Here is an 11,153-nt window from a genome sequence, read left to right on the forward strand (position 1 = left end):
GCCCGCCCCGTCATATAGTGTTTTTGACTTCTGCTAAGTAAATGACTTCCACTCAATGGAAAACTCATTCTCTCTCCATCACACTTGACTTTTTTCAGAATGTCATCTACTTAGATTCTCCGTGATGAAGTAGTGCTGAATGTTCTTTTATCTCCCATGTCTGTGTATCTTTTATCAAATGTGTAATGTCCGCAAAATGCTGTGTCACTCATCTACATTTGTACATTTTCATTACATAAGCTATTTGCCTCCCTTTCGGGCTCAGTGTTACTGTTTGCATATCTGTCTATTATCCTTTGGTCTGTTGGTTTTGTGTTGTAGGATTTTTTATATGTAATAAAAAGTTAATGGCACAAAACCTAATTCACTCATTATTTTTACCTAATGGAACCTCATCTGTATATTTCCTATTTATACAACCACGTATCACATATACAACAATCAGTATATACTGTAACCATTATGTGAATATACTGTAAACACATATGCAATTCAACAATTGAGCAGGCTGTCAAATAAATATCTTGTATTTTTCTTATTTTGTATCCTGGTACATTTTTAGGTCCTCTCGAGTAATTCACAGATATGAGAAAGTAGTGATACATTGAACGTTTTAGTTCAAATGAAAATTCAACTAAATAAACAGGTTTCAAGTTAATGTAAGACATTTTAAGACCTTTCTGAGACCTCATGAATGCAAGTTAAGACCCATTGTATTTGTTTATGTTCTAGCTGAGTAAGTCCCTGCAGCAATTCTAACACTTTCATTTTTAAGGTCCCTAATTGTATGTCTTAATACAAAGAAAGCAAAGTACAATTAAATCCAAGTCAAAATCTAGATCTAGGGGGGAGTTTTATGTATGTGCTTGAGTTAATTCTGACCAGAGCTGAACAACGTTATCTGATTGCAGTGCATATCCAGAACAGCAAATATAAATACATTCTGCTGTTTTTTTGTAACTGAGCTAAAAGTTTTCCAACAAATATCCATCCCTGTTGGTGTTTACGTAATCCAACAGTAAGGAAACAAGCAGAGGGAGCCGCACCGTGAGAGAGGACAGCATCAACTGTTGATGACTGCCAATACCAATGACTAACTCATCACCAAAAACCTGTGTGTGTGTGTGTGTGTGTGTGTGTGTGTGTGTGTGTGTGTGTGTGTGTGTGTGTGTGTGTGTGTGCTCAGTGTGTGTGCTCAGTGTGTGAGATGAGGGGACAGGTGACTACAGAGGAGTGCAGGGGACCAGTTGGCGGCTGACTCAGCTATTTTTCCTGCTGCCTGCAGAGTGGTGCATCGCCCTCACAAACACATAAAGTAGACCCACTCTTAACGGCCCACTCGGGAATAATCAGCCATGGGTTTATCTGCTCTGCCTTATTCTGCTACATTTGAATAACAATGGCTGTTTGTGTTAGGGCACCAGCATCGATCAACCCGCGTCCCAAATTGCTTAACATCCCCTCTCCATAGCCCCGCCCCCCCCTCCCGCCCTTCTAGGCTGATTTAAACTTTTATTTTTCTACTCGCCTTTTATCTCTGGCACTTCCATGTTTTATCGTTCCCTCAGTCTTGTTTCCAACACTCTTAAAACATCCCTCTGTCGTTCCTGCTTAATACTGCATGTGCTGCTGTGAAACAAAGTGCAACTCCCAATTTCTTTGGCAGTAAAATGCAATAAAGCCACAATCTAAAATAATGGGTACCAGCGAGAGAGAGACTACTGCCTGCTGGAGGAGCAGTGTTCTTTACAACCAGTGATGCCAGGGTGTTACACAACAAGTCGCTCCTGCAGGCGAATAGAGTGAGGGCTCTATTTTATTTTTTACACAAGCCAGATAATGAGTGGGAGGGATGGAGGGAGGCATTTATAGAAGAGCAAGAAGAGAAACAACAGATAGTGGCAGAAGTATTTGTGTAACTAAAGGGAGATAGATGATGGGAGAATGTTTACAGCACGGGGTGGAGAAGCATGAAAAGTCAATGGCTTTTCAGCCATTAAAGTTTGAAGCTAATTGTATTGGAATACAATGGGCATTTCGTCTGATTACGAGTCATTTGTTTCTTTCCTTTTCAGATACTTCCATTAATTACAAAATGTAAAGGCTTATTGTAGGTTTTCGTCTTTTCCATGCTTTCTTATATCTGTGAATACCTCGAGATGACCCAATTATGTTAATATAAATAAAGTCAATGGATTTTAAGCGTTTCTGTTTGACCGTTTATCATTTTTGTGATGAGAATATATGGAGGACAAATCAGAAAAGAAGCTCTGTTTTATTCATCATTTACAAAGGATCATAGTATATTATAATGCCCATAGTTTTAATAAATTATATTATTTAGTAATTAAATCATAATTCGTAAGTCATTATATGAAACAATGATAATATTAGGTTACCCTAATCGGTAAGTGGGTGATTTACGACAGCTAGAGATGTCTGCGCCTCACTGAGTCTTTAATATTGTTTGTATTTGTTTGTTGATTGGGGCGGTTTCGGCGCAGTGGTTAGAGCGTTGGTGAACTCCAGTTCGAATCCCGCCTGCGTCCCCACTGCGTCAGGCCGTTGTGTCCTTGGGCAAGACACTTTACCCGCATTTGCTCCTGTGGGTAATATCCACAGTGATGACTCTTACATGTCTAATATGTTTAATTGTAAAGCGCTTTGAGCACCTGTAAAAGCGCTCTAATAAAAAATGTAATGCATTATTTATTATTAATATCCCCAGAGATAAGGTTATTGTGTAGCTTTCAGTCAAAGGTGGAGGTATAAGGCTGCAGGGCGTGCGTGTGTGTGTTTTTGTGTGTGTTTTTGTGTGTGTTTTTGTGTGTGTGTGTGTGTGTGCGTGTGTGCGTGTGGGGTTAAGAGTAAGCGAAGCCCATCCTCCATGCAACTTGTCTCGTGTCGCTCAGTCTTTATTCAGGCTGCTGTCAGTGAAGATGCTGCAGGATGAGCCTTGCCGTGAAGCAGCGAGAAACACGTACAGCAACACTGGAAATCCTCAACTAACAGAAATAACTGAGACACAAATATCAAGGAAATTAAAGTGTGAACGAGGTGTGTGCATATGCTTTCAGAAGCAGATTAAACACCTACATGGTTTGGCTCACGCTTCCTCAACAGTATTTATTTTGAGAGTTGTGACTTATTAACACATTGACTTCGTTTTTCTGTTTGGTATAATGAATGTGGCTTGGGGAATAAACGTTAACTACAACATTGGCTGTGTGTTTAAATGGATGATGGACTATGTTTGTGCTCCTTTTAAAAACTTGAATTGATTGGTGTGACTAAGTGGAAAATGATGCTCTACATCCGAGGTCTGGCTATGATGCTTCAGGCGGTTGTATTGCTTATTTAAGTGAAGTAAAAGGAATCCTATGAGCATGAGCTTTCTGTGCTGAATGACGGCTCACTTCCTGTTGGCAACATACAGTAGCAGATATATTAACTTGAAACAAAACAGGTAAGTACAGTAAGTTCGGTATTTTTTTCTATGTACAGTATTATCTTGGTTCCTCTCACATTATTTTCACAGTTCAATAATCGGACATTTTGGCAAACACACTACAGTGCATTGCTGAGAGGATTCATTTATCATTTATGTCAGGCCTGGTCATTTCCGAAGAGAAAAAAACATTAAAGTGGACCTATCATGCTATATTTGAAACATATATTGTAGGGCCATACCTACAGTATATAAAACATGTCTGTGAAGTTTTTTAGTTTTAGTTTAGTTTTTTTCATGCATTTTAGCCATGCCTCATTTTGCTCTATTTGCTCTTTTTTAGCCCTGTTTTTGCAGGGGCTGAATCTGCTTTTGTGGCAGACTACATCGCCACTTACAGGCCTGGCATATGTACTACAGTGTCTCCAGCGCTTTCGAGCGGTCTCTCATTCCCCTGATAGGTGGAGAGTTTCCCATATAGGCGGAGCTCCCCTTTTCTGACGTCAGAACAATTTTAATAATAATCAGCTCCGTTGCAGCCTTGTTTTTAGAGATTTAGGTACGGAGGAAAAGAGAGAGGGTTGTGTTTTCTGACACTTGGTGAGTTCCCTGACACACCGGGGACACATATTCATGTATAAAAGACGTACAAAAGTGCATTTTGCATGATAGGTCCCCTTTAAGCATTACAAGCTACGCTAACTGTATGAAATGCTTCAAATTTCCTGTCACCTAAGAATATGTGGTTTGATCTGTTTACAGTTAATATGAGATCATTATGCAGATGAGAAACATATTTGGCATTCCATTACTTTTTTTAGGGAGTTTGTAAGTTGACGCCAGTTTAAAATGTTGACATAGTTTAGCTAACTTTAGCAAAGGTGTTGTGTGATTTTTGTTGCTGAGAAATAAGCCTCATCCCAATACCCCTCCTCGACTCCTCTCTTCCCCTCCTCCGGGACTTGACCCGGAAATCGATCAAGACACACCATGTTTCAACATGGTGTGTCTTGATCGATTTCCGGGTCAAGTCCCGGAGGAGGGGAAGAGAGGAGTCGAGGAGGGGTATTGGGATGAGGCTTATTTCTCAGCAACAAANCTGGTGGTCTCTGCAGGGTGAAGTCACGGAGAGCGCTAAGAATACCTCGTGTTGGTGGAAGTATATGCTTGTTCCCACACACACTGTGGGGATAAGGGTGTGGACCGGTGTCCAGCCTTCACACAGACTTTGTGTGCACACACACATCTAGAATATACATTTTTAGCGCATACCATATGCCACCTTTAAATATTAGCTTTTGCCAAAACTGCTACGTCGTGATCGCATTTGGCTTCAGTGCTATACACCTTAATCCAAGTGTATACACACTCACTCACACACACACACACACACACACACACACACACACACACACACACACACACACACTGGGGAATTGTCCTAAAGCTTTATCTCCTTTAAATGCCAAGTGAAAAACAGCCAAGAGGACGCAGCCACACGCCAACACACACACATACACACACACACACAAAGAAAACAAGCATCCTGCTGCCAGTGTCTTAGTGGTGAGAGCCACCTGCTTCACTCCAGGCTCTCTGCACTTCCTCCCACTCTCCTTCCTCTTCCTCTTTGATCGGGCTTCCTCTCAGTTTGGAGGCAGCTCAGTTGACCTCTGACCTCTGCTCTCTTTCAGGTCCTCCTCAGTCAGGTGCATCGGCTTCGAGCTCTGGACCTGCTCGGACGCTTCCTGGACCTGGGTCCCTGGGCCGTCAGTCTGGTACGTTAAGGACTAGATGCTCACAGAGAGGCATAACATGCCATGAAGTCAAGCCTTTTTCCATCTTTGTAATGTATACACTCGAACAAACAATGTAAGAGGAAATTCTATAGACATACAGTCCGTCATTATTTAAGTAAGAAGGCCAATCGTCATATAAATGCAATATTTATGTACAAAATAATGTTTTCTTATAAAAGCCAAACCCTCTCTTGCAAAAGGACTATCCACACGCTGGATAACAGCACACAATCATTACAAATAACAATATATTTAGCACAACATGCTGTGTTTTTATTCAGCAGCAAAATCCCTGGCTGATAATCTACGCCTTTTTAGAATGGAGTCAAAGACTTCTGGTGTAACAATATTGGAATTTCCAATTTCAAACAGTACCTTGAAAAACGTCAATATGTGTTACCTTATGTGAGAAAAAGGTCTTGTGTAATTTGGATGTAGACCCTTTTTTTGTATTTGCTTCTTTTACTAGAGTAAGTTCCCCATTCCTTCATCCATCTTAAGACAATAGTTAGACCCTTATGATATTTCGAACAGGGTTTCCTTTTCGTACTCATTACACTTGTTGAGACAGGCCATTAACACATATCTTCTAAATGCACTTTCAATGTAAGACATGTGGCTTCAGGTTTCTGATTTATACAAGTATCTTAGTATGCTAGCAGCCTCCAGTCTTTATGCTAAGCTAATATAAGCTAATTTTGCCTTCCTCCAGCTTCATACAGAATGCACAGACCTTATTTCGGAAAAATTATGCATTAAAGTCAATGGCGAGAGAAAAGTTATCTTTCGATCCCGTTTTAATTGTGCCACGAATTGCACATAATGATTGTCAATTTAAAAGATAATTTTGCAAGTAAAAAAAAAGAGAAATTGTCGTAAATCTGTGAAGTAACGCTTTTTTTTGTTGTGAAACCGCTCAATGAACTACATCTCGTGGTTCGTACAATTAACGTCACCCAACACCATGGCATGGGCCGTTCACGTTAGGCATTCATTTCGTCCTCTTCCTTTCCAGATGAGGCGGAAAGTATTAAACGAGAGAAAATGCACTACAGTCTGAGGCATGTTGAGAGCTGATATTATATATACAAAAGGTGGAGGTGTGTCGGTTCCGTAAGAGCCAGAGGTGATTGTATAAAACGAGTGTAATGTGTAACTGTTAATGTCAGCCTAGCTAACCTTTAGGCTAACAAAGGTAGCTTCGTGTTTTGTTTTAGCAACTAGTTTTCTACGTTAAAGAACTGCGTGATCGCTGTGTTGCTTTGGGGATAACATTAGTGTTGGCAAGGACAAGGTTACACAGAAAACTAGTTGCTAAAACAAACACAGGAGTGTACCTTGTTAGCTAATGTAGCTAGCTGACATTAATGTTGACCATTACATCGTTTAACAGCTCACATAAACACTTTACAGCCAGTCCCGCCATGGCTGGCTCTTACGGAACCGGGCTTAACTCCCCTTTTGTGATATGTAGCAGCTCTCAACATGCCAGACTGTAAATGATTCTACCTCATGGTTAATCCTGTTCACCTCATTCTGGTGTTGGTGACGCGTATTGTGCAAGACCAGAGATGAGTTCATGGAGTGGTTTCACACACAAATAAGTGTTACTTCCACAGTTTACTACAAACTGTGCTTTTTTTTTACATGGAAATAATTTTTTAAGATTAACAAACCATATGTGTAATTCATGGCACAATTCAAAACGGGATGAAAAGATAAATTTTCTCTCGCCATGGACTTCAATACATACTTTTCCAAAAATAAGTACCCATGGATTCCACCGGAAAGGGAGGGACTTTGGCTCTCTGTTGTTAAAAAAAAGCAACAACCTTTGTGCTGTTCAATCAGTTATACGGAACGGCTCCAAAAGCAATCTTCAGCTTATTGACAAAGCTGGGGAGAAAAGGACAGACATGGGAACTTCCGAAACTAAGAATAGCAATTGTCAGATCATTTTTACTTTCAGACCACAGACACCATTCAGTAGCAAAGCCTCCATCTTAAAAAAAAACTTTGGGGGGGGTGTTTGGTGTGTGTAGTGTGTGTGTGGTGTGGTTGTGTGTGTGTGTGTGTTGTGTGTGTGTGTGACGTGTGTGTGGTGTGTGTGTGTGTGTGTGTGTTGGTGTGTGATGTGTGGGTGTGTGTGTGGTGTGTTGTGTGTGTGTGTGTGTGTGTGTGTGTGTGTTGGTGGTGTAGGCCCCTCGGTGGGATCTTCCACTACGTTGCTGAGCTGCTCCAGGAGCTCGGCCAGAGCGCCTGCTGGCCTCTGCTGGTCTTCATCTGGGCTAAAATCCTCCGCCTGTGGACAGTGTACGTTCCTGAGAAGCGCTTGGCTGCCTTATATTATATTGATTCTGTAACTATCCTGAGTTGTTTAACATTTTTAGAAAGCAGTTTACGATCACAAGCTTATTGTCATATAAAAATACCATCGGCCTGGAAATGGAAGATAAACACAGAGTAGGAGACAAATAAGAACATACGTTTCAGAGTTAATTTGATTTTTGTGTGGAAGTGTGCACAATGATTATATATTGTCATTGCACTGTGAATGCATTTGCATCAACTGAACGTGCACGATTGACTTAGACCCTGTGTGCGTAGCAATAGTCAATTGGGGGTCAGTGCCGGGAATTTAGACGAAAATTAACAATGATTTCATTATCCGTTTGGTTTGATTGAAAATCTGAATTAATAAAGTTGCTACAGTTTCGTATAGAGTAAAATGTCAAACGATTGACTTTGATTTTTAGAGAGTGGAAGCTTACTGCAATGGTATGTAACAGACTGAAACTAAAGTATGTAGTAGACATAGACATGATTTTTTTGCATTAAGTTAAATGGATTCAAACACTAACAGAACAAGTACACATGCCTGATTGTTAACAGACATTACAACAAATTTGATGATAAATACTCAAAAGAGACATGAAATAATAAATATGGGAAACAACACATTAGTAATAAAATAAGTACACAACCATGGCTGGAGGAGTAGCAGTAAATGTCAGTGAACAAGTGACAATGCGTTCAGCCTGATGGGAGGAAGACAGAAGAACTCAACCTCTGCCAGTAAAGTGAACCCCTTCGCCTCCTTCTCTCTGGTCGCCTTTCTCTTCTGCAGTACGTGCCAAGCTGACCTGGTGAAGGACCAACGAGGACACAAGTGACGTTCCTGATCGGTGTTGGCCGGCGTTATATGGCGGTGAGTATCCACCAAGCCCTTTTGAATGAAAGTGACCAATGGTGGGGATTATCTTTAATTCANTCGTCTCGTTATTACCCCTCCCTGTATTTAGTCTTGTCTCTTCCTGTGTTCCCCTGTCGGTTCATTGTTTGTTTTTCCTGTCTTCCTCGGTCGAACTTTCACGGTCAGTCTTTCGGTAATGTTTTTTTCTTGTGCTTTCGTTTAGTTTCATGTCATGTTTTTTGTCATTGGCTTTTGTAATAAAGCTCGCTTTTGTTTATAGGCCTTTACCCTTTTTGTAGTCTGCATTTGGGTCCTACCTTTTCCGCGATTCGTAACAGTGATCATAACAGAATGAACCGACCAGCTTTTGACTCAGCAGATTTTCTTATTCTACAGGTGGAACATCTTGGGTACTCTCTAGAGTACCTTTTTTATACCTGGTATGATGCCACGTCTATACAGATGTAGCACCTCATTTCAGACTCCAGGTTACAGCCTACGACCTGCCTAAGACCAGTATTGACGAATGTTAAGCCCTCCCACTATTTTCCAAGAGGGCGTTGCCAGAATTTCAATTTCAGGTTTTAACCAGGAGATGGCGCTTCATTCAGAAATACAGAAAGACAAGTTTCATGGACTTTCAGTTGTGTTTTGAAGAGCATTTGAACACATCAATATTTTAGATCAACTAAAGTATATCTAATCTTGTAATTCAATAATATATAGTCTTTATATATTAAATAATTATATTATAATGTAAATGTTTACATTACACTTCTTTATTTGTTATGCTCATACTTTGACCTTTACAATCGTTTGCTTTAATATGCAGTATATCTTTTGTATATTTTTGTGTTTGCTTCCTCCTGCTCCCTTTCGGACACATACTGTATGATTTATTATTATTATTAATATGAAGATATTATTAAGATAAGATAAGATGTTACTTTATTGATTGAACATTTTAGTTTAGAATGTGCTGTCCCACGGTAATTCAGAAGGCTCACAGGTCCCATTCCGATCATTATTTAAAACAATAGGTGCTTTCACACCGTCTACAGTTTGATTTGTATAGAGGGAGCTCTGTCAGTGTTCGAATTACCCATTTGCTTTCGGGGAGCCCTATTTTTCAGAGCACATCCTGCTACTAAATATGTCACACGCACGCTCTGTTGACTGGCGCAGCAGCGCGGATGCAATCAATTGCTATAAAAACACTCTTCTACTAATACAGACGGTGTCACTATGCCGGCGGATGTGACCGTTGTTGAAGCCTCTTCAGGCTCCGCAACTAAAAGTTGTTTTCCGTTCACGTTGTCATTTTTAGACTCCTTCGCTTCTTTGCTTGTGAATCCAAAAGCTGTGACGCTTGGCTGTTTTCGTTTTGCCATATTTTTTATTACAAAGCCAGAGTTAAAAAAATATCCAGCCAAGCGTCACAGCTTTTGGATTCACAAGCAAAGAAGCGAAGGAGTCNAGGCTAGCTATTTCCCAGTGTTTCTACTATGTATGCTAAGCTAAATGAACAGCAGTTGTTGATTCACAATGAATCAACCAATGTGAAACTGATATCAATAATGTTATCTTCCTCTTGGCAAAAAAGCAAAAATGTCACCAGATGTTAAACTACGCGTTTGATGTCTTAAAACAAAAAAAAATGAAACAGCCCTAACATTACAGCATTTCCGCAAACATGTACTTTGCATTAGCATGTCTCTTGTCTTCCTGCTGCAGGCCTTCGCCCCCCCCTATACAAGGCTCTGGCCTCTAAAGCTCCCGTCCTGCCCGTCGCTCACATCCCGTCTGCCGAGCCCAGACCCACTGACATCGACGTGTCGGACCTGGGATCACGCAACTATGGAGCGCGCTCAGACTTCTACTGCCTGGTCACTGAAGATGACATCTGATCCAAACCCCCCCACTGATCTCTTAAAAACGACTCTACCGATGCATTGCTTCTTTGTTACCAAAGTCAATATGGGAAATATGTGTGTCTTTTACAGTTTTGTGTTAAATCAAATGGTTAACTTCTTTTACCTTGTTTTTTCTATTTACCAAAGATTGATTTTTACATTTTTTATATTTTTGTTTACTGATGTAAAATCTCTAATGAGAAATTGTACAAGTTATTATCTGCTGTATTTATGTGAATCAGGGAAAGAACTGTCATTTCACTGCTTTGATCTCTCATGAAGTCCCCAGCAGAGGGCAGAGTGCTGTTAGATAGATTGAAGGGATTTAGCTTTTCAAGCAGTATTTCAAAATATGACAACTGACGGATTGGGAAAGAGAAACAATAAATGTAACAGAGTCTTAAATTATATCTCCGGACATCTGTTTGTGCACGTGAGGCAGGGCAAGGCTCATGACCGATGAACTCGTAACATTTCTGTACATATGGGAGCTTTGTGTGTTTAATGTAAAAACACTAACAACGCAGCAATAATGCTAATAAAGCAGTTTGACAAAAATACCTGGCTATTTCTCTCTTTTGGGATCATGCTCTCTGTCTTCATGGGGTGATGGTAGCAGTACCTGCAGTGAAATGAGAGCCTGAATAAGGGTGCAGCAGGGCAGGTCTGGTGTTGTTCTTGTCTGAGCAGGAGCAAATATGTAAACCGGGAGTGGCAGGCATTTCATCGTGATAGTGTCCCTTTATTACAGTCAGAGCGAGAGTGTGCAGCACACGCACAAATAAGACACACTTAATAAA

Source organism: Notothenia coriiceps, unplaced genomic scaffold, assembly GCF_000735185.1.
Source record: "Notothenia coriiceps isolate Sejong01 unplaced genomic scaffold, NC01 NC01_scaffold00037244, whole genome shotgun sequence".
NCBI lineage: Eukaryota > Metazoa > Chordata > Actinopteri > Perciformes > Nototheniidae > Notothenia > Notothenia coriiceps.